The sequence below is a fragment of the Macaca mulatta genome, chromosome 16, assembly GCF_049350105.2.
Source record: "Macaca mulatta isolate MMU2019108-1 chromosome 16, T2T-MMU8v2.0, whole genome shotgun sequence".
Lineage (NCBI taxonomy): Eukaryota > Metazoa > Chordata > Mammalia > Primates > Cercopithecidae > Macaca > Macaca mulatta.
In genome coordinates, this window is record NC_133421.1 from 50,542,529 (window position 1) to 50,565,495 (window position 22,967).

The 22,967-nt window shown below is 44.4% G+C and overlaps 1 long non-coding RNA gene across 3 annotated transcripts in view; it reads left to right on the plus strand.

Annotated features, from left to right (window-relative positions):
• LOC106994073 (uncharacterized) overlaps positions 1-22,657 on the plus strand; it is a 98,786-nt gene extending 76,129 nt beyond the window's left edge. Inside the window, exons 7-8 of one of the 3 annotated variants that reach the window (XR_013406410.1) lie at positions 16,827-17,041; positions 19,359-22,657. This is a non-coding gene — a long non-coding RNA (uncharacterized LOC106994073). The remainder of the gene's footprint in view (positions 1-16,826; positions 17,042-19,358) is intronic. The other 2 variants (XR_013406409.1, XR_013406408.1) reach the window with 2 other exon arrangements.
• The last annotated feature ends 310 nt before the right edge of the window (positions 22,658-22,967 follow it).

Here is a 22,967-nt window from a genome sequence, read left to right on the forward strand (position 1 = left end):
GTCCGTTTGTATTGCTATAAAGAAATAACTGTGGCTGGGTAATTTATAAAGAAAAAGGGTTTATTTTGGCTCATCGTCCTGCATGCTGTACAGGAAGCATGGTGCCGAAGCTGGCGAGGGCCTCAGGGAGCTTATGATCATGGCAGGGGTGAAGGAGGAGCAGGCACGTCATGCAGTGAAAGAAGAAGCAAGGGCTGGAGAAGTGCCATGCTCCCCCAAACAACCAGATCTTGAGTGAACTCATAGAGTGAGAACTCGCTCATTACTGTGAAAACAGCACCAGGCCATTTATGAAGGATCTGACCCCATGACCCAAACACCTCCAGTTAAGGAGGGCCTTCCAATCACCTCCCAACATTGGAGGTCACATTTCAACGTGAGATTTAGAGAGGACAAAACATCCAAACCATACCGTATGGTCACTCCATGTTATTGTATTTTTTTAAATAAGAACTTCATTGAGATAGAATTCATTTACCATGAAATACACCCTCTTGAAATGTACAATTCAGTGGTTTTTAATATATTTACCACGTTGTGCAACCATTATTATCTAATTCTAGATCATTTTCCTCACCCACCCCTGCAAAAAAAAAAAAATTCCCCATACCCCTGAGGCAGTCAATTCCCATTCCCCACTTCCCGCATGACCTGGCAATCACTCATCTATTTTCTGTCTTTATGGATTTGCGCCAACACCAGCACAGTCGGGGAAACCCTAACCCAGCGGCGCTAGAGGAATTAAAGACACACACACAATACGGAGGTGTGAAGTGGGAAATCAGGGGTCTCACAGCCTTCAGAGCTGAGAGCCCCAAACGGAGATTTACCCACGTATTTATTAACAGCAAGCCAGTCATTAGCATTGCTTCTATAAATATTCGATTAACTAAAAGTATCCCTTATGGGAAACGAAGGGATGGGCCGAATTAAAGGAATAGGTTGGGCTAGTTAACTGCAGCAGGAGCATGTCCTTAAGGCACAGATGGCTCATGCTATTGTTTGTGGCTTAAGAATGCCTTTAAGCAGTTTTCCACCCTGGGCAGGCCAGGTGTTCCTCGACCTTATTCTGGTAAACCCACAACCTTCCAGCATGGGCGTTACGGCCATCATGAACATGTCACAGTGCTGCAGAGATTTTGTTTATGGCCAGTTTTGGGGACAGTTTATGGCCAGATTTGGGGGGCTTGTTCCCAACAGATTTGCCTATTCCAGACATTTCAGAGAAATGGAGTCATAAAATATGTGACCTTTTGGCCAGGCGTGGTGGCTCACGCCTGTAATACCAGCACTTTGGGAGGCCGAGGCTAGTGGATCACCTGAGGTCAGGAGTTTGAGACCAGCCTGGCCAATATGGCAAAACCCCATCTCTACTAAAAATACAAAAATTAGCAGGGTGTGGTGGCACGTGCCTGTAGTCCCAGCTACTCAGGAGGCTGAGGCAGGACAATCGCTTGAACCCAGGAGGCAGAGGTTGCAGTGAGCCGAGATCATGCCATTGTATTCCAGCCTGGGTGACAGAGTAAGACTCCGTCTCAAAAAAAATAATAATAATTTTTTAAAAAAAAGAATATGTGACCTTTTGTGTCTAGCTTCTTTCACTTAGCATAATATTTCCAAGATTCATCCATGTTGAAGCATATATATATGTGTGTATGTATAATGTCCTTTTTATAGATGAGGCAATCAGGACTCTTGGAAGCTAAATGATTTACTCAAAGTCACACAAGTGGCAAGTGGCAGTATTAAGGTGACCAACCCATCCCAGTTCACCCAGGACTATCCCAATTTTAACACTGAAAGTCCCATATCATGGGAAACCCCTTAGTCCTGGGCAAACCAGGAGACCTGGTCACCCTAGTTGGGATTCAGTAAAAGATAAAAGAGAACCAGTGTATTCCTAGTGAGGATTCAGAATTGGCGTGCCTGAAACGCACACCAATTGTGAACACTAACTAGGAATACTTGAAATGGCTTTGTGTGATTAAAAGGTGCAGTACTCTTCAGGTGAAACCAAACCAGCGTATCCTAAAATAAGAGAAAATTTGGACATTATCTCAATATCCCCCAAATCAATCTCTGAGCTTCTTTCATTTATTTACCTAAGTCTCCACTTTAGTATTTCCCAAATTGTCCCCTAACTCCTACTCGACTGTTTTTTCCCACAATTTATTTACTTATTATGTTTATTGTATCTGTCTGTCTCTCCCCACCAGGATATAGGCCTCACAGGACCAGAGATCTCTGTTTTGTTCATTCAAGTATCCTAATTGCCTAAAAATTTGAGTGTGGCTTGTAGTAGGCCACACTCAAATAATCTTTACTGAATAATGCTTATGTGACACTTAGAGCTTGTGTCAGAATGTCTAGCTAGTACGTCTTAATATCTCCCAGAAGAATAACAGTTACAATAAAATTCCAAGGCATAGTATGAAGTTTCTCTTTTTGGAAAGTTTTACGCTTCCAAACAAGCTGGAATAATAGTTCAATAAACATCCTAAACCTTTTACATATATTTACCAATCATTAACATTTCACTACATTTTCTGCTACACACATGTGCACACACACAGCACACTTTTTTTGTTTTTTGAGATGGAGTCTCGCTCTGTCACCTGGGCTGGAGTGCAGTGGCACGATCTTGGCTCACTGCAACCTGACAGGGTTTCACTACGTTGGCCAGGCTGGTCTCGAACGCCTGACCTCGTGATCCACCTGCCTTGGCCTCCCAAAGTGCTGGGATGACAGGCATGAGCCACCGTGCCTGGCCAGCACAGTTTTTTAAAGGTAGGATGCAGCTGTCATGACACCTCACCCCTAAATATCTCATTATGGATCTCCTAGGAAAAGGTCATTCTAGTAAATAACCACAATAGCACTCACTACAATCAGACTAAGAGATTTAACATCAATTCAAGAAGATAATTTAATATACTATCTCCAGTGATCTTAAAAATGTCTAGCAGGCTTTCCTCCTCCCATCCAGGATCTACTCGAGGTTTACATATAGTATCTGGTTATCTCCTTGGTCTCTCTTAGTCTCAAAAAATCCCCACCTGTTGGTGTTTTCCATGACATTGAAGTTTTTGAGAATCCAGGCCAGTTAGCTTGCAGATTTTTCCAGATTCTGAATTTCCTTAATTGTTCCCTTATGTTTATTTGCAGGTTAAACAATCCCAGCAGAATTCTACATAGAGGTGTTGTGTGTCTTTTAGTGCATTATAACAGGAGGCCATCCATTGCTTTACTATTAGTGAAGCCAAGTGTGATTGCTTGGTTAAGAGGGTATTCACCAGATCTGTCCGTGGTAAAGATACATTTTTCCCTTTGAATTTATTAATTTTTTATTTTGAGGTGGAGTCTCGCTCTATTGCCCAGGCTGGAGTGCTGGAGTGCAGTGGCACGATCTCGGCTCACTGCAACATCCACCTCCTGGGTTCAAGCAATTCTCCTGCCTCAGACTCCCAAGTAGCTGGGATTACAGGCATGCGCCACCACAGCTGGTTAATGTTTGTATTTTTAGTAGAGATGGGGTTTCACCATGTTAGCAAGGCTGGTCTCGAACTCCCTCAGGTGATCCGCCCACCTCAGCCTCCCAAAGTGCTGGGATTACAGGCGTGAGCCACCGTGCCCAGCCTGAATTTATTAATTGATCTGTGAGGTACAACTTTGGAACCATGTAATTATCATATTCCCCAACATCCTTTCACTCAATTATTTTATCATTGATAATAACCAGACTGAATCAATTATTACATTGGCAGTTACAAACTCAAATTCTATCATTTGACTATATTTATTAGCTGGCATGCTTCTGAATCACTGTGAATTCATAGAGCTTTTTTTTTTTTTTATTTCATTTAACAGGTTATAATCCATTATTTTTTGATGTACAAAATACATCAAATTGTCCTAACTTTGGCAAGTGGGAACTCTGATGTTTGAAAGATCTTTATAATCATCTAATGTATATGTCACAAAACATGATGAGTTTGGAGGACATAAAACTCTAAAATGTAGCTGGGTGCAGTGTCTCGCACCTGTAATCTCAGCACTTCGGGAGGCTGAGGCAGGCGGATCACATGAGGTCAGGAGTTCAAGACCAGTGTGGGCAACATGGTGAAACCCCATCTCTACTAAAAATACAAAAACTACCCTGGTATGGTGGTGGGCACCTGTAACCTCAGCTATTCAAGAGGCTGAGGAAGGAGAATCACTTGAATTCGGGAGGTGGAGGTTGCAGTGAGCCAAGATCATGCCACTGCACTCCAGCCTGGGCAACAGAGCAAGACTCTATCTCAAAAAGAAATTTAAAAACTCTAAAATGTAGACTATAGTCATATATATTTGTAATTTATTTTCATTTATATATTTTTTTGAGACAGGGTCTCGCTCTGTCCCCCAGGCTGGAGTACAGTGGCACCATCTTGGCTCACTGCAGCCTCCACCCCCTGGGCTCAAGCAATCCTCCCACCTCAGCCTCCCAAGTAGCAGGGACTACAGGCACATGCCACCATCTCAGGCTAATTTTGTATTTTTTGTAGAGATAAGGTTTCACCACATTGCCCAGGCTGGTCTTGAACTCCTGGGCTCAGGCAATCCTCCGGCCTTGACCTCCGAAAGTGCTGGGATTACAGGTGTGAGTCACCATGCTCGGCCCTATTTATATATTTTAAAAAACATTTTGGATAGTTTGTTGGCATAAAATGTTTGCTACCTGAAACAAGTTCAAAAAAATCTGTTGACAATCCCTTTGATTTTCTTAGAAGATGTATTATAGAACATTTTCTTTGAACTCGATGTTGATGTGTTGTAATAAGACTTCTTCCTAAGAAACTCAATGGATTTTGATCTTTATATGTTATTTGAGTTTGTAACAAGATTTTAAATAACTTTAACCTCAACTTTTTAAAGTGGCCCAGGAAGAGTTGGGGAGTTAATACAACTGCATTGCGTGTCAGATCGCTGTTGCATTTTCATTTCCTGAGCAATGTTGATGGACTGTGAAAATAGGAGAAAACTCTATAGAGCCCCAAATAGAAAGGCTTGGTTTAGGCTGCAGGTAATAGAAAACCAGATAACAATGGTTTTACTCCATGGAGACTATATTTCTTCTCATGTAATAAGAAACCCAAAGGTATTCTACTCAGGGCTAGTGGAGCTGCTCAATGATATCATTAAAGCTTCCTCTTTCTCTCCACTCCACCATCCTTAGTTTGTTGTTTTTGTCCTTGTGGTCACAAAATGGCTGCTGAACCTCTAAGCTATTGCATCTGTGTTCTAGGTCAGGAAGAAGAGGGAAGGGTCATGAGGCCAAATGGAATCATCCCTATTAAGAAACTTTTTCAGAAGCTCTAAGCAGATACTTCTGTTTATAGCTTTTGGCTAGAATTGGAGCACATGCCCCCTTACTTGCAAAGGAGTCTCTAGTAGAAGAAAACAAAGGAGAAAGGGGCTACAGCCAGGCATGGTGACTCATGCCTGTAATCCCAGCACTTTGGGAGGCCAAGGTGGGTGAATCACGAGGTCAGGAGTTCGAGACCAGCCTGGCCAAGATGGCAAAACCCCGTCTCTACTAAAAATACAAAAATTAGCTGAGTGTGGTGGTGGGCGCCTGTAATCCCAGCTACTCGGGAGGCTGAAGCAGGAGGATCACTTGAACCCATGAGGCAGAGGTTGCAGTGAGTCAAGATCGTGCTACTGCATTCCAGCCTGGACGACAGAGCAAGACTTCATCTCAAAAAAAAAAAAGAGAGAGAAAAGGGAGACTACAAATAGCTTTTTGATACCCAGTAAGACAGTATCTTCCACAGTCATGTAAATAGCAAGGTATCCTTAGTTGACGTTTCAGGAAAAAGAGATATAAAGAAGTTAACATGGTCGTAGTCCGTGTGTCTGCTACTCATAAAGCAAAATCACTGGAACATGTTCTATGTACTACTACTTCATTGGGAATGTAAAGATTGAAATTATATACTGCCAGTCAGGCAGAGTGGCTCATGCCTGTAATCCCAGCACTTTGAGAAGTTGAGGCTGGTGGATCACCTGAGGTCACGAGTTTGAGACCAGTCTGGCCAACATGGTGAAATCCTGCCTCTACCAAAAATACAAAAATTAGCCGGTCATGGTGGCGGGCACCTGTAGTCCCAGCTACTTGGGAGGCTGAGGCAGGAGGATCGCTTGAACCAAGGAGGTGGAGGTTGCAGTGAGCCAAGATCCCACCATTGTGCTCCAGCCTGGGTGACAGAGCAAGACTCTGTCTTCAAAAAATAAATAAATAAACAATAAAATAAATAAAATAAAATGATATACTGCTTCATTTGCTCTCTTTAGAACACATTTTTGAAAGCTCCAAGTTGGAAGTTCTAGGACTCTGGACAATCAAGTGTACTCAGCTTCATGTTGCCTCTTCACTACAGTTTCTTTTCTGTTTTTTTGTTTGTTTGTTTTTTGAGACAGACTCTCTGTCACCCAGACTGGAGTGCAGTGGCTCAATCTCAGCTCACTGCGACCTCATCTCAGGTTCAAGCAATTCTCCTGCCTCAGCCTCCCGAGTAGCTGGGACTATAGGCGCATGCCACCATGCCCAGCTATTTTAAAATTTATTTTATTTTATTTTGTTGTGTTTTTAGCAGAGACAGGGGTTTCACCATGTTGACTAGGCTGGTCTGGAACTCCTGACCTCTGTTGATCTGCCCACCTCGGTCTCCTAAAGTGCTGGGAATACAGGCATGAGCCACTGTGCCTGGCCTCTTTTTTTTTTTTTTTTTTTTTTTTTTTTTTTGAGACAGGGTCTTGCTCTGTCACCCAGGCTGGAGTGCAGTGGCGCAATCTTGGCTCACTGCAACCTCTGCCTCCCAGACTCAAGCAATCCTCCCACCTGAGCCTCCTAAGTAGCTGGGACTACAGGTGCGAGCCACACAACAGTTTCAAGTCCAATCAAAACACAGAGGAATTGAACCACTCCACTGAAGTAACTATTTCAGTCAGAAATATGTTCTTGGCCAGCCATGGTGACTCACCCACCACTATGGGAGGCCAGGGCAGGAGGATCAATTGAGCCCAGAAGTTTGAGACCAGCCTGGGCAACATGGCAAAACCCTGTCTCTACAAACAATACAAAATTAGCCCGTCGTGGTGATGCATGCCTGTAGTCCCAGCTACTTGGAAGCCTGAGGGGAGGATCGCTTGAGTCCAGGAGGTTGAGGCTGCAGTGAGCCATAATGCTGCACTCCAGCGGGGGGGACAGGGTGAGACCCTGTCTCAAAAAAAAAAAAAAAAAAAATCAGTGTTGTCACTCAAAATATAACTTAAAAACCATAGCGATATTACTCTAATTCCTTGTCTTAACAGGCAAAATATAAACATGTAAATTTTTTTTTTTTTTGAGATGGAGTCTGGCTCTGTCGCCCAGGCTGGAGTGCAGTGGCCGGATCTCAGCTCACTGCAAGCTCCGCCTCCCGGGTTTACGCCATTCTCCCGCCTCAGCCTCCCGAGTAGCTGGGACTACAGGCGCCCACCACCTCGCCCCGCTAGTTTTTTTGTATTTTTTAGTAGAGACGGGGTTTCACCGTGTTCGCCAGCATGGTCTCAATCTCCTGACCTCGTGATCCGCCTGTCTCGGCCTCCCAAAGTGCTGGGATTACAGGCTTGAGCCACCGCGCCCGGCCGTAAATTTTTAAAAATAAAACTGTTGCATTAGGCTACAAGCTCTCTTACATCTTCTACATCTGAGATTGGCAAACTATGGCTTACAGGCCAAATTTGGACTGCTGCCTGTTGTAAATAAAGTTTTATTAGAACACAGCCATATCCATTGGTTTATGTATTGTCTAAGGCTGCTTTGTGACTACAAAGGCAGATCTGAGTAGTTGTGATGGAGACTGAATGGACCTCAAAGCCTAAAATACCTACTATCTGGGCTGGGCATCATAGCTCATAACTGTAATCTCAGCACTTTGGGAGGCCAAGGTGGGTGGATCACCTGAGGTCAGGAGTTCAAGACCAGCCTGGCCAACATGGTGAAACCCCGTCTCTACTAAAAATACAAAAATTAGCCTGGCGTGGTGGCGGGCACCTGTAATCCCAGCTATTCAGGAGGCTGAGGCAGGAGAATCGCTTGAACCCGTAAGGTGGAGGTTGCAGTGAGCTGAGATGGTACCACTATACTCCAGCCGGGGGCACAGACTGGGACTCGGTCTCAAAAAACAAAGAAAGTAAAATACTATCTGACACTTTTTATAGAAAAAGTTTTATTTATCTTTTTAAATTTTCATTTATTTATTATTTATTTATTTATTTAAGACAGAGTCTCACTCTGTTGCCCAGGCTGGAGGGCAGTGGCACGATCTCAGCTCACTGCAACCTCTGCCTCCCAGGTTCAAGCAATTCGCCCTGCCTCAGCCTCCCAAGTAGCTGGGATTACAGGTGCCTATCACCATGCCTAGCTGATTTTTTTTCTTTTTTCATTTTTTCTTTTGTATTTTTAGTAGAGACGGGGTTTCACCATGTTGGCCAGACTGGTCACAAACACCTGACCTCAGGTGATTCACCTGCCTTAGCCTCCCAAAGTGTTGGGAATACAGGTGTGAACCACGGCACCCGGCCTATTTATTTATTTATTTTTAAGACAGGGTCTTGCTCTGTCATCCAGGCTAGAGTGCAATGGCACCATCACGGCTCATTGCAGCTTTAATCTCCTGGGCTCAAGTAGTCTTCCTGCCTCAGCCTCCCAAGTAGCTGGAACTACAGGCATACCCCACCACATCCAGCTAATTTTTTAAATTTTTTGTAAGATGAAGATGAAGAGATGGAGTCTTCCTGTGTTGCCCAGGCTCTTCTCGAACTCCTGGGCTCAAACAACCCTCCCACCTCGGCCTCCTAAACTGCTGGGATTACAGGTGTGAACCACGGCACCCGGCCTATTTATCTTTACTTTGCATATATTAGGTGCTCAATAAATGTTTCATGATTTATTGAACGAATATATTGGAGCTTTCCAGTTGGACATAAAAAATTAACAAACTAGCTCTTTATATACATTTCTAGGCACGATAGTCAATTTTAACAAATCATAACACAAAGCATTTTACAGTTCCCCAATTTACCTGGCATTTGCTCGTTTCCTTGTCATTTGTTATTTAGAAGAAGACCACATGCCTTGAAAAAATCGTGTTAGTGCTTTAGCATTCCAGATTGCAAAATCCTGTGTATTCAGGTTTTCAAAGAGTTGGCCTTTGAGCTAAATATGTCTCATTGATATGTTTTATTTTGCTCACAGAGTACTGTTGTTTGTTTTTAAGCAACATTAGCTGCCAACATTTAAAAATAAGGTGACTTCACATAATAATCCAAGTTTCCCGCTTCTCCTGAAAATTTGAAAGATCTAGCAATGTGGGTACACGGTTTGGTTAGGCCCATAATCACCTGGGCCTGGTTGCTTCTGCTTCCTTAGATGGAGTGAGTACTCTCTTGTTTACCACAGTCCCCACCACTCCCAACAGCCTTACCTCTGGCTGCTTCCATCCAGGTACCATATCTGTGTGGCCTTTCTATAGACATTTGTATTTCGGATCCTTAATCTAGGGGAGTATAATTTGCTACAAAGGCCCCTGAACTGCAACAGTAGCTGAAAACCATATATTTGCTTCATTTTCCAGACTTGAAAACAGATTTGTCCGTCTAAAGACAAAACAGGAAAGAATGACAATGCTATTAAGATGATGACTTTCATTCCAGCTAAAAGGCAACTTCATCCTCCCACCCCCTCTTTCCTTTTTCAAACAAGCCTGAGGACTTCACCCTCTTGCCTTTCCGTTATTCAGCTCCTTCCACCCACTCCATCTCCTGGTGTTGTTTACCTCAAACCCTGGGGTACTGCCTCTCTCCAGTTCTCTGCTTCCTTGCTGACCTTAAAAACAACCTTGGTCATTTTTGTTTTTAGAGTTTTACTGCTAATCGCTGCAGCGAAACAGACAGGAAATAACAGTACAGAGGAAATTATAAAGTTTAGAAGACCTTGTAGTTCTTAGTCATAGTCCCTGATTCCCTTAAAGCGGTGGCACCTGGAAGTGCATTATTTTTAGTCTCTCCTGTTAGCTGGTGGATGGAGAAGAGAAAGGAAGAGTCTACCCTGCCTTGATAGAAGAGGAACCACTAGGTGGCAGCACAGGGCGTGTCTTTTCAGGTCTTTCTGCAACAGGCAGGCGGATGTGAGGCACCAAATTTTCTAGGAAGGGAGAACTTAGTACCATATCCTGGCAAGCATTTGGGCTGAGACCAATGGGATAATACAAGTCAGCCAAGAGACTCCAGTCACATTGTGCTGTCAAGTAGCCAGCGGTGGAATTCTTGTCTCTTGGGCTTTCTCCTGATAAGTTGGCTGTTAGTTAACCTGTTGGGGCTGCTAGGAATCTTCCAGCCCAATACCTTCATTTAACAGATAAGTAAACCAAGGTCCTGAGAGATCTGACTCTCCTTTTTTTTTTTTTTTTTTTTTTTTTTGTGAGACAAGGTTTTCCTCTGTCACCCAGGCTGGGGTGCAGTGAGGCAATCATAGCTCACTACAGCCCTCAACTCCCAGGCCCAAGAACCTCAGCCTCCTGAGTAGCTGGGACCACAGGCGTGCACCACCAGGCCCAGCTATTTTTAAAAATTTTTGTAGAGATGGGGGGCAGTCTTGCCATGTTGCTCAGGCTGGTCTCAAACTCCTGGCCTCAAGCGATCTTCCCAGCTCAGCTTCCAAGGTGTTAGGATTACAGGTGTGAGCCATGGCACCTGGCCTTGACTTTCCTCTTGTTGATGTCATGCTAGGAATCCAGCCAAGTGTCTTTCTGGTTTCATTAGTGCCAGCTTATCCTTCTGGTCTGTGCCTCCCAGTTAAAAAGCATTTATTGGCTAGGATCATGCCTGTAATTCCAACACTTCAGGAGGCTGAGGTGGGAGGATCACTTGAGCCCAGGGGTTTGAGACAAGCCTGGGTAACATAGTGAGACCCTATCTCTATTTAAAAAGAAAATAGAAAAACATTTATTGAAGTCATTTAGTATGGTTCAAGACTAATTTTCCTAGCTTCAGAGGTGAAACTAAGAGGGAATTCTTTGCCTCCGATGAAGTGGGACTTTCCACAGGAAACAGAGGCTTACCAGGCACAGGAAAATAAAAGCTTTATGTGTGCTTCCAGCTACCTAACCCACCTGGGGGAAAAGCTAAGGCCCCTGGTCCAGAAGGGGGTGTTACAGCTGTCAGCACTCTATGAAGGCTAGACTGTTTTCCCTTTTTATGGGATCAGCTGGTGTAATTGTGGCATTTATCAAGAGAATCCTAGCATTGCAGGGCTAGGCCATGCATACCCAAAATAACTCACCAATCTTCTCAAATTACATTAGTAAAACTATTTGTATTCCTAGATTTAAATGCGAATCCAAACAACTGCACTATAACAAAAGCATGTCCTCAGGCTTCAGTTAATTTAGGGGGCAGTCTAGTGATCAAAGAGGAAATGCCTTATTGCAAGGTAGAATTTGCTTGAAGGGCTTGGGCCTCAGAAGGGAATTTTAATTTTCCTAAAATACTACCGAAAGTCTTGCTTGCTTATGTTGAAGCACTATTCTGGGAGTTACAAAGCCTTGCCACTCAAAAGTGTGGTCCTCCAACCAATAGCCACACTGAGGTTGGCAATGCAGAATCTAGCCAGGCATGGTGATACACGCCTGTAGTCTCAGCTCCTTTGAGAAGCTGATGTGGAAGGGTTGCGTGAGCCCAGGAGTTCGTGGTTGCAGCTGTGACTGCACCACTGCACTCCAGCCTGGGCAGCAGAGCAAAACTCCATTTAGAAAAAAAAAGGAAAGAAAGAAAACGAAGGAAGGAAGGAAAGAAAAGGAAGAAAGAAAGAGAGAGAAGAAACAAAGAAAGAAAGATAAGGAAATGCAGGATCTCAGGTCCAACCCATTCCTACTAAATCAACTCTGAATTTTAATAAGAAGCGTTTAACATTAATAAACATGTAACAGTTAACATTAATAAGCATATAACATATAACAGTAATAAGCATTTAACGTGCTTGTTAAAGTTTAAGCAGCAGTGCTTTAGGATATCCAAGAGAAAAGGCCAAGAACAACAGCAACCAATCAAACCATACCCTTTCTCCTCCCAAACAGTCCCCACCTTAAGGAGCTCGTAGACTGGTTTAGGAACACAAACCACACATATGGAAAGTGGTATGAAAATGATCATTAGGTGGCTCACGCCTGTAATCCCAGCACTTTTGGGAGGCCAAGGCGGGTGGATCACGAGGGCAGGAGATCGAGACCATCCCAGCTAACACGGTGAAACCCCGTCTCTACTAAACACACACAAACACACACACACAAAGAAAAAATAAAAAAAAGAAGGATGTCATTAATGCCGTGTGGGCTCCCCTAGGACATGTAGGACACACACATTTGGAGAGGGTGCAAAAGAATGATTACAGTTAAGAGGCCTGGTGCGGTGACTCACGCCTGTAATACCAGCACTTTGGGAGGCGGAGGCAGGCAGATCACTTGAGGCCAGGAGTTTGAGACCAGCCTGATTAACATGGTGAAAACCCATCTCTACTAAAAATACAAGAATTAGCCAGGCGTGCTGGCGTACACCTGTAATCTCAGCTACTCAGGAGGCTGAGGCAGGAGAATCGCTTGAACCCAGGAGGCAAAGGTTGCAGTGAGCCCAGATAGGACCAGTGCACTCCAGTGCATTCTGCCTGGATGACAGAATGAGACTCTGTCTCAAAAAAGGAAAAAAAAAAAAAAAAAGACTGATTATAGTTAAGGGGGTCAGACTGGGCAGTCTTCCTGCAGGTGGTGAGATTTTCCTTGGCTCTTGAATAAGGTGATAAGCATGTATTAATGGAGATGGAAAGGACAGAGAAGGGCATTGCAAGTGGACAGATCAGGACAAATCTGGGAGGAGGCAAATTGTAAATTCTAGACAGTGGCCTACAAATACTTAATTCTTTTATGCATGTTCCCAGACTTTCATTACATCCTTGCAGGTACACACATGTCACACATTAATGGGGCTGCACACACATGTTATTTTGTCGCATGTTACATTTTAGTCAGTGGTTCTCATGGGACTTCTTCAGATGTGTTCACCCACATACAGACTTTTTTCTTTGGGTTCGTACAGGCAGGTCTTCACCTCTTCCTCTCTTGTGTCTTCAGCTGTGTTTTCTAGCTATTCTTTCTAATCCGGTGGAAGGAAATCCCTTACATGTGCATTCTCCTGAATTGCTAGAGCCTTTCTTAACAGTGGTGCAAATCTCTGTAAAGCTCTTAATCAGATCTCATAAACGATTAGCCCAAATGCGTTTTCAGTTTCTAAAGTTAATCATCCTCGAGGGCCAGGAGTTAACATGAAAATGGGGAACTTGCGGTTGTTCCCCTGTCTTAACATCCAGATTTCATTTGCAAAGTAAAAGTCATTACACAGAAGATGAAATCAAGAGTCTCAGCGCATATTTTCCAAATGAGGTGGTGTGATTGTATCCTCCTCATCCTTGCACATATGTGGCAACCTAAAGAGTTGTCCCGGAGGTGAAACAGTGGGATGAAGTGAAGACTGTCAGAGCAGCCCCCTGGCCACCTGAGGGGAAGCACACAAGGGGAGCTGACCCCACAGCTTCCTGAAGCAACACCAGGAAATGAGACTCGGGATCATTTGGGAGGACATAACACCCTTTATACAGTTCTTTAGAAGAGTTTACCCAGGCTGGCTATGGTGGCTCTTGCCTGTAATCCCAGCACCTCTGCAGGCTGAGGCAAGAGGATTGCATGAGCCCAGTTCAACACCAACCTTGGCAACACAGGGAGACCCTGTCTCTGCAATTTTGTTAATTAGCCAGGCATGTTGGCACACGCCTGTGGTCCTAGCTACTTCGTAGGCTGAGGCAGGAGGATTGCTTGGGCCCGGAAGACAGGCTGCAGTGATGCAGTGAGCCAAGATCATGCTACCTGGATGACAGAGCAAACCCCTGTCTCAAAACAAAACAAAAGGAATAGTTCACCCATAAGCTGAGAGCCTCTTCCCTTGTCTGAGCCTTGCTGTGGGTTGCTGAAATCAGCGTGGAGCACTGGGTCTGTTGGGGTGGTGTATGCTCATCGGCTTCAGGGCTGTAGATTCCTTTGCCCAGCAACACCCTGGCAAGGATAGTGTTGACTGCCCAACAGCAGCCAAGTGTTCATCTCTGTCAGGGCCTATCGGCAAGCAGCTTGTCACCAGCTGCCCAGCACACCCGGAAGAAAATGGTTCCTGTGTTCACACAGATAATTTGGGTTGATAGGAATAGCCTCAGGGGAAGACAATGGTGTCACCAAATCAATACTTGTGCTTTACAAATTAAAGTCTTGGCTCTGGCCCTGAGTTTATATTCAGGAGGGCACGACTCCCGGACAGAGACTAACTGCAACAGACATTTTGCTCCCAACAACAGCGAATTATCTTTTCTTCATAAGGAGTCAACTAGAGACTTGATATATTAAAGAAAATCCATTGAGGTTCATGCCCATAATCCCAGCACTTTGGGAGGCCGAGGTGGGTGGATCGCTTGAGCTCAGGACTTTGAGACCAGCTTGGGCAACATGGTAAAACCCTGTCTCTGCTTAAAAAAAACAAAAAAAAAAAGCAGCATATATATATATATATATATATATATATATATATTAGGTTGTCTTTCGCTGTCTTCATTTGCACACTGTGCTTATATATATATATATATATATAGAGAGAGAGAGAGAGAGAGAGAAAGAGAGACAGACAGAGAGAGACAGAGAAAATCCATTGAGAGCATCCATTAACTGTGAATTTATGTTTGTTGTGGCATCTCTCTAGAAAATAACGTTGGTAAGCTAGAAGAGGGGACCTGCATGCTGGCATAAATGAAGATTTCTACACTCATGTTTGTAGCAGCATTATTCACAAAAGCCAAAAGGTGGGAGCCAATCAAGTGTCCATTGATGGTAAACAAAATATGGTAGATACAGCAAAATATTCAACTTCAAAAGGAAGGAAATTTCAACATATGCTACAACATGAAAGAAACTTGACAACCTTATGCTAAGTGAAATAACATAGTCACAGAAAAGCAAGTACAGTATGATTCCACTTTGATGCAGTACCTAGAGTAGTCAAGTTCATAGAGACAGAAAGTACAATGGTGGGCCAGGCACGATGGCTCATGCCTGTAACCCCAGCACTTTGAGAGGCTAAGGCAGGCGGATCACGAGGTGAGGAGATCAAGACCATCCTGGCTAACACGGTGAAACCCCGTCTCTACTAAAAACACAAAAAAAATTAGCCAGGCGTGGTGGTGGGTGCCTGTAGTCCCAGCTACTCTGGAGGCTGAGGCAGGAGAATGGCGTGAACCCGGGAGGCGGAGCTTGCAGTGAGCTGAGATCGTGCCACTGCACTCCAGCCTGGGAGACAGAGCGAGACTCCATCTCAAAAAAAAAAAAAAGTAGAATGGTGGTTGCCAGGGGCTGGAGGGAGGGGGTAATGGGGAGTTATTGTTTAACATGTACAGAGTTTCCGTTTGGGAAGATGAAAACACTAGAGATGATGTAATGATGAATGCACAACAGTGTGAATGTCTTTAATGCCACTGAACGGTACACTTAAAAATGGTTAAAATGGTAAATTTACGTTATGTACATAAAAAAAAAAAAAGAATGATTCTTTTATTCATCAGCCAGAGAGCAAGTCTTGTATTTAAATGGATCACAACATCGTGGGCTCTGTGGAGATTTCTTAGAAATGTACAGTAGAGTAGAAAAGGTTTAGCCTCTGGTTGAGTTTGCTTTTGGACATATATTAGTAATCATAGAGGCTGACAAACTGATTACTCATCAATCAGTCATGCAAAACAAAACACAGACTGCAACACAGTGCCCTAAGTTTTACCAACTAGGCAGTTTTCCTATCTTGTAGATCAGGGCTTTTCAAACTTGAATGTGCATGGAATCACCCAGGCATCTTGTTTAAAATGCAGTTTTGGATTCAGTATGTTTGGGGTGGAGCTTCAGATTTCTGTCTGTACAACCAGTTCCCAGGGGATGCTGATTCTACTGGTCCAGGGACCCAGTTTCAAGCAGCAAGAGTGTAGACCTCTTTGTAATTAAGATTCCTTTCTTTGCTTGTTTGGCCAGAAAAAAAAGGTTCCTGTCCACACCTTGGAGGTAACAGCCTCCTCATTAAAATCGAACACAGGCATCTCCAGATTCAGACGGAAGAAAAGTCTGTGGGAGATAGGAATTATTCCTGGGATCCTCTCGTTTTGTTACTTACTGCCATCAAAAGTCAGGTTTCAGGGATCAGCTCCATCTTTTTCTCCACCAAACCATGGACATACTGTAAATAAATCCCTTGCACTTATTCTCTTTAGGTATAGACCAGATCAGCTGCAATTTCAAAAGAAAGAAAGAGAGAAAGAGAGAGAGAAAGAGAGAAAGAAAGAAAGAAAGAAAGAAAGAAAGAAAGAAAGAAAGAAAGAAAGAAAGAAAGAAAGAAAAGAAGAAGAAGGGAAGGAACGAAGGAAGGGAAGAAAAGAAAGAAAGAGAGAGAGAGAGAGAATGGGAAATAAGAAAAATATGAGAAGCAAAGGACTTCCTTTGAAGTCCTCTAACATAATCATTCAGCATCTCCTCATTGCTTTTAGGCTCAAGCTCCGAATCCTTAGAAGGGCTTCTGGGGTCTGATGAGGTACCTGCCCACCCGACTCATCTCTCACTCTTCCCCTCCTTGTACTCTGTGTTCAGTCATACTGAATTTTTTTTTTTTTTTTCTCACAGTTGTTGTCTCTTTGATCTGGAAGCTTGTCCCTCCTGTAACACCTGGCAGGCATTGTCTCTTCTGGAAAGACTTGACACCACTGCCCTCGTTTGCTGCCCTCTGAGTTAGGTTGTCTTTCGCTGTCTTCATTTGCACACTGTGCTTACCTCTGGCACAGCACTTCTCAATACATTTCCATTGTATTCCCCTGTCTATGTCCCCCACTGAACTGTGAGCTCCTTGAGGGATGGAAAGATGTCTTTTGCCCCTAGCACAGTGTCTCGAATATATGAGGTGCTCAACACTGAAAGAATGGGCAAAAGGCCGGGCGCGGTGGCTCAAGCCTGTAATCCCAGCACTTTGGGAGGCCGAGACGGGCAGATCACGAGGTCAGGAGTTCGAGACCATCCTGGCTAACACGGTGAAACCCCGTCTCTACTAAAAAATACAAAAAACTAGCCGGGCGAGGTGGCGGGCGCCTGTAGTCCCAGCTACTCGGGAGGCTGAGGCAGGAGAATGGCGTAAAAACCTGGGAGGCAGAGCTTGCAGTGAGCTGAGATCCGGCCCCTGCACTCCAGCCTGGGCGACAGAGCGAGACTCCGTCTCAAAAAAAAAAAAATACAAAAAAAAAATACAAAAAATTTTCTGGGCATGGTGGCATGTGCCTCTAGTCCCAGCTACTCGGGAGGCTAAGGCATGAGAATTGCTTGAACCTGGGAGGCAGAGGTTGCAGTGAGCCACAGTCACTGCACTCCAGCCTGGGCAACAGAATGAGGAATAAGAAAGAGGAGGAGGAGGAGGAGGAAGAAGAAGAAGGAAGAGGAGGAGGAGGAAAGGGGGAAGGAGGAGGGGAAGGGGGAGGGGGAGGAAGAGGAGGAAGAAATTGCTTAGTTCCTAAAATACCATGATGTTGCCCTCAGAAAGACTTTCGTAAAGGCCAAACACATTGACACCAATTTCTGTGTTCCAGCAACTGCAACTGAACTCCTCTGTTCTGATAAATTATATTACCCCAGCTTCCTCATTTTATATTGCTGACCATGTATCTTCTCCTGAAGACTAAATATAAAGAAATACACAAGGCGATAGTAGTTATTTTTAATGGAATTTGAGGAAAGGTAGAATCTCTTTTAATATTGTACGGTTTTTATTGCTAATTTGACCCTAAAATAACACTTTAAAATTGCGATGTTTCCAGATTTGAGGTCTCTGGGCATCTAGCAGTTACTAGCAGTCTCCAAATTGGTACATCTATATGTCTATCTATAGATCATGGCACAGATACTGCCTGCTTTATACAAAGTACTGTGCCAGGAGTTCCTACTGTCACAGGCTTTGCTCTTTAATGGGGAAATGTCACAAATGCTACACTAGAATTCTCAGCAGCTCTGACCTACTTGACTGCCTCCTCCTTCTCTTGTCTCCTGTGCCTTCTAAGATGTTGGTCTCTGCCAGTTCTCCTGGCTGTTCTGGACACCTCTTTTTACTTTCCTTTTCTGGCTCCCCTTTGATCAATCCATTTATATTAGTGCTCTGTAGGGTCTGTGCTGGTGTCTCTTATCTTCTCACTTTCCAGCTGTACTTGGTGGGTATATGCCCTTTATGTCCGTAGCCTTGGCACCTATTTATTCCCAGCTCAGTGTCTAGCCTCCAGCTCTCTCATTAACTCTAGACAGAGATTTCCAACTGCCAGTGGGGCTTGTCCACTTGAATGTTGTGCGGGTATCTTAAACACAGCATGTCGTTATCCTGTCTTTATCTTTCCTCCTATTCTTCTATACCCTACTGTGGTTAATGACACCTTTGTTTCCTCAGCTGCATGGGCTACTGGCTTCTAAGTCATTCTTTTATTTATTTATTTGAGACAGGGTCTCACTCTGCCACCCAGGCTGGAGTGCAGTGGCTCAATCATTGTGCACCACAGCATCAACCTCCTGGGCTCAGGTGATCCTCCCACCTCAGCCTCCTGTGTATCTGGGACTCCAGGCATGTGCCACCAAGCCTGGCTAATTTTTTGCTTTTTTTTTTTTTTTTTTTGTAGAAATGAGGTTTCAGCCATGTTTCCCAGGTTGGCCTTGATTCCTGGGATCAAAGGACCCACCCACCTCAGCCTCCGAAAGTGTTGGGATTACAGGTGTGAGCTGCCACACCCAGCCCCAAGTCATTCTTAATGCCTTCTTTCCCTACATCATCTTCCTTCCAACCAATAACCAAGCCTTGTTGATTTAATCTCTTAGTTCTTCCTTGAACCCATTCTGTTCCCTCTTTTTCTTTTTTTTTTTTTTTTTTTTTGAGACGGAGTCTTACTCTGTCGCCCAGGCTGGAGTGCAGTGGCCGGATCTCAGCTCACTGCAAGCTCCGCCTCCCGGGTTTACGCCATTCTCCTGCCTCAGCCTCCCGAGTAGCTGGGACTACAGGCGCCCACCACCTCGCCCGGCTAGTTTTTTGTATTTTTTAGTAGAGACGGGGTTTCACTGTGTTAGCCAGGATGGTCTCGATCTCCTGACCTCGTGATCCGCCCGTCTCGGCCTCCCAAAGTGCTGGGATTACAGGCTTGAGCCACCGCGCCCGGCCTGTTCCCTCTTTTTCAATCATCAAGATGTTACCACTTTTCACCTAGATTAGTGAAATAGCCTCCCTGTTGATTTCTTGGCCTCCAGTCCTTCCCCACTACTACTCTGCCTTCAGACTGCTGCCAGAACGTCTTTCAAAGCCCAGATTTGATCTTGCCAATCATTTACCTAAAATTCTTCAACAAACCCTTTTGTCTACACAGTTCAAAGCCCATAGCAAGATCTGTGAAGCTCTATGTGACTTACCTTTTAGCCCACTTACGTTTTCAGCCTCCTCTGCTGACACTCTCCCTACATACCCAAAGATCCCCATATACCAAACCACTCAGCATTTCCTCACACACCATTCTGGCTCCTCTTTCAGGGGCTTTCCAGCTACTTTGGAAATTCAGCCTAGGAAACTCCTGTTATTGTCAAGATCCACTCAAATATCACTTCCTTTGGGAAGACTTCACCTCCAAGCACTCAGGGCGTATTTCTATTATAGCACCTCTCATGTTAGATTATATATATTTTTTCTTTTAGAGACAAGGTCTTATTGTGTCACTCAGGCTAGAATGCAATGGCACAATCATAGAGTACCACAATTTCCAACTCCTGTCCTCAAGTAATCCTCCCACCTCGACCTCCCAAAGTGTAGAAGCCACTGTGCTCAGGCTATAATTATGTTTTATATGCCTCCTACCCTCCTAGACTGAGCTACAGAAACCATGTCTCACTCTATTTTGTATACTGGCCCTTGGCACAATACTTAGCACATATCAAGCCTTGCATCAATGTTCAATGAGTAACCAAATAATTGAATGAATAAATAACCCACTGTGATACAAGTTAGAATAAGAGCAGTAGGCAAGTTGCACATAAACTGCTGCTGTAGGGCATTCAGAGGACTGGGTCACATTTCTTTCAGCAACCAAACAAGACTTCATATAATTGATTGCCATCTCTCCATTTACCCCTATATCTTTGTTTATGACTTAACACAAAGTCGGTTCATTCCATCCCAGGTATAGCCCACTTCTTCTCCAGCCTCCACCCAAATACTGAAACTAGTTTTCTCTTTTCTGTCTCTTGTATAATAGATCTTTAGTTCATTTTAGCTTTGCATATAACTTTTATAATAATTTACCTATTTATAAAGGGAGGTCCCTTCTTTATTCTAAGAAGGATTTTTTTTTTTTTTTGAGATGGAGTCTCACTCAGTCGCCCAGGCTGGAGTGCAGTGGCGCGATCTCGGCTCACTGCAAGCTCCACCTCCCAGGTTCATGCTATTCTCCTGCTTCAGCCTCCCAAGTAGCTGGGACTATAGGTGCACGCCACCACGCCCGGCTAATTTTTTGCATTTTTAGTAGAGACAGGGTTTCACCCTGTTAGCCAGGATGGTCTTGATCTCCTGACCTCGTGATCCGACTGCCTCGGCCTCCCAAAGTGCTGGGATTACAGGCTTGAGCCACCGCGCCCGGCCTCTAAGAAGGATTTAAGTGCCTGCCTCATAACTGATTGTCTGTTTTTATTATAGCTTCTTGTATAGAAGATACCCCAAAAAATGTTTGCTGAATGAAGAAATAAAGGATTGCTCAGGCACCACTGGCACTTCAACTTGCTTAGCAAGTACTCATGCCTCTTAAGAACTGGCCAAGGGCCGGGTGTGGTGGCTCACGCCTGTAATTCCAGCATTTTGGGATGCCAAGGTGGGCAGATCACAAGGTCAGAAGTTCAAGACCAGCATGGCCAACATGGTGAAACTCCATCTCTACTAAAAATACAAAAACTTAGCCAGGCGTGGTGGCGTGTGTCTGTAATCCCAGCTACTCAGGAGGCTGAGGCACAAGAATCGCTTGAACCCAGGAGGAGGAGGTTGCAGTGAGCCGAGATCATGCCATTGGACTCCAGCCTGGGCAGCAGGGCAAGACTCTGTCTCGAAAAAAAAAAAAAAAAAGAACTGGCCGAGGTCTTAACTGGAGCACTCTCTCTACCCTGCATGTTTGACGGCATTTCTGTCCATTTTCAATCTATTTTGGTTATATGTTTTTCACACAGGTCTGTGAAACTTAGAACACCGAAGGCCTGTGCATCTTCATGGCTCACAGCTCATGCTGTGTTGACTTGTCCCGCTGTGGTTAATGTTTAGTCCCTAAACCATCAGCTGAATGTCCTTAAATCTGAAAGAATAATGAACACACGCCAACAGACAGCTTAGGTTTATTTGGTGACTTGCACCAGGTACTTTGTGAATATCATCTCAGTCATCCTTTTAGCATCTCTCTCAGGCACATACTATCCTCTGTGGTGGCTCATGCCTGTAATCCCAGCCCTTTGGGAGGCCGAGGCGGGCAGATCACTTGAGGCCAGGAGTTCGAGACCAGCCTGGCCAACATGGTGAAACCCCATCTCTACCAAAAATACAAAAATTAGCCAGGTATGGTGGCATGCACCTGTAATCCCAGCTACTCGGGAGGCTGAGGCAGGAGAATCATTTGAACCCAGGAGGCAGAGGTGGCAGTGAGCCGAGATTGCACTATTGCCCTTTAGCCTGGGTGACAGAGTGAGACTCCATCTCAAACGAATAAATATGTAAGTAAGGGAAAAGCGATCACACAGCAGAATACAACCTAAGGGTAACTACTGAAGGGACAGATCAAGGAGCAAAGTCTACCATGTATCAACCTCTACAATGTCCCCAAGGGTCAGCTGTGTATAGGGACCCACACAGAATTTGGAATCCAAATACATCTCTGGATCTCCAGGCCTGTGTTTCACTCTCCAGGTAGTAATGAGATGTCTCCATTTTCTGCAGGCTGAATGATTCCCTCAGAGCAGAAGTATAAGTTTATTTATTGTTTTTCCTTCTATCATAAACAGTTATCGGTTGTGGCCCTTTCTCCCTTCCAAATAGATGCCCAAATTTTTGGAATTGGAAAGAGCCCAAGTCTTCCATATCAGGGGGTGGGCCCCACTGGGTGTGAGCCAATCAGCGTCTTCTGTCCTGTGAGCTCCTGATTTACGCTGGTCTATAACCTGAGATGGCCTCCTCAGGATGGACCCCCAGGGATTGCTGGAACTTGGACTCTTGTCAGCCTGGTAAATGGTATGTCTTAGATCTGCTGCAGCCGTCGTGGAAAGCTTGAAGCTGCCAGGAGAGAGGGGTTCCAACATGTGGTGGCTAAAGAATGAATCCAACTCAGAGGAAGCAGAGCCAAGAAATGGATCCATGCCGTTTGAATCTTGGATCAAATTGTGCCTGGATCTCCAGTGAGACAATAAATTCCTGTATTACTCAAGCCTATTTGAGGTTGTTTTCTTTCACTTGAAACATTAAACTTTTAAATTGATACACCCTAGTTAAATTATAAACTGTGTGACAGTAGAGAGTGTGTCTCCCTCTCTTTTTTCTTTCTTTCTTTTTTTTTTTTTTTTTTTTGTTGCTTTGAAACAGAGTTTCACTACTGTCGCCCAGGCTGGAGTGCAGTGGTGTGATCTTGGCTCACTGCAACCTCCACCTCCTGGGTTCAAGTGATTCTTGTTCCTCCGCTTCCCGAGTAGCTGGGACCACAGGTATCTGCCACCCCGCCCAGCTGATATTTTGTA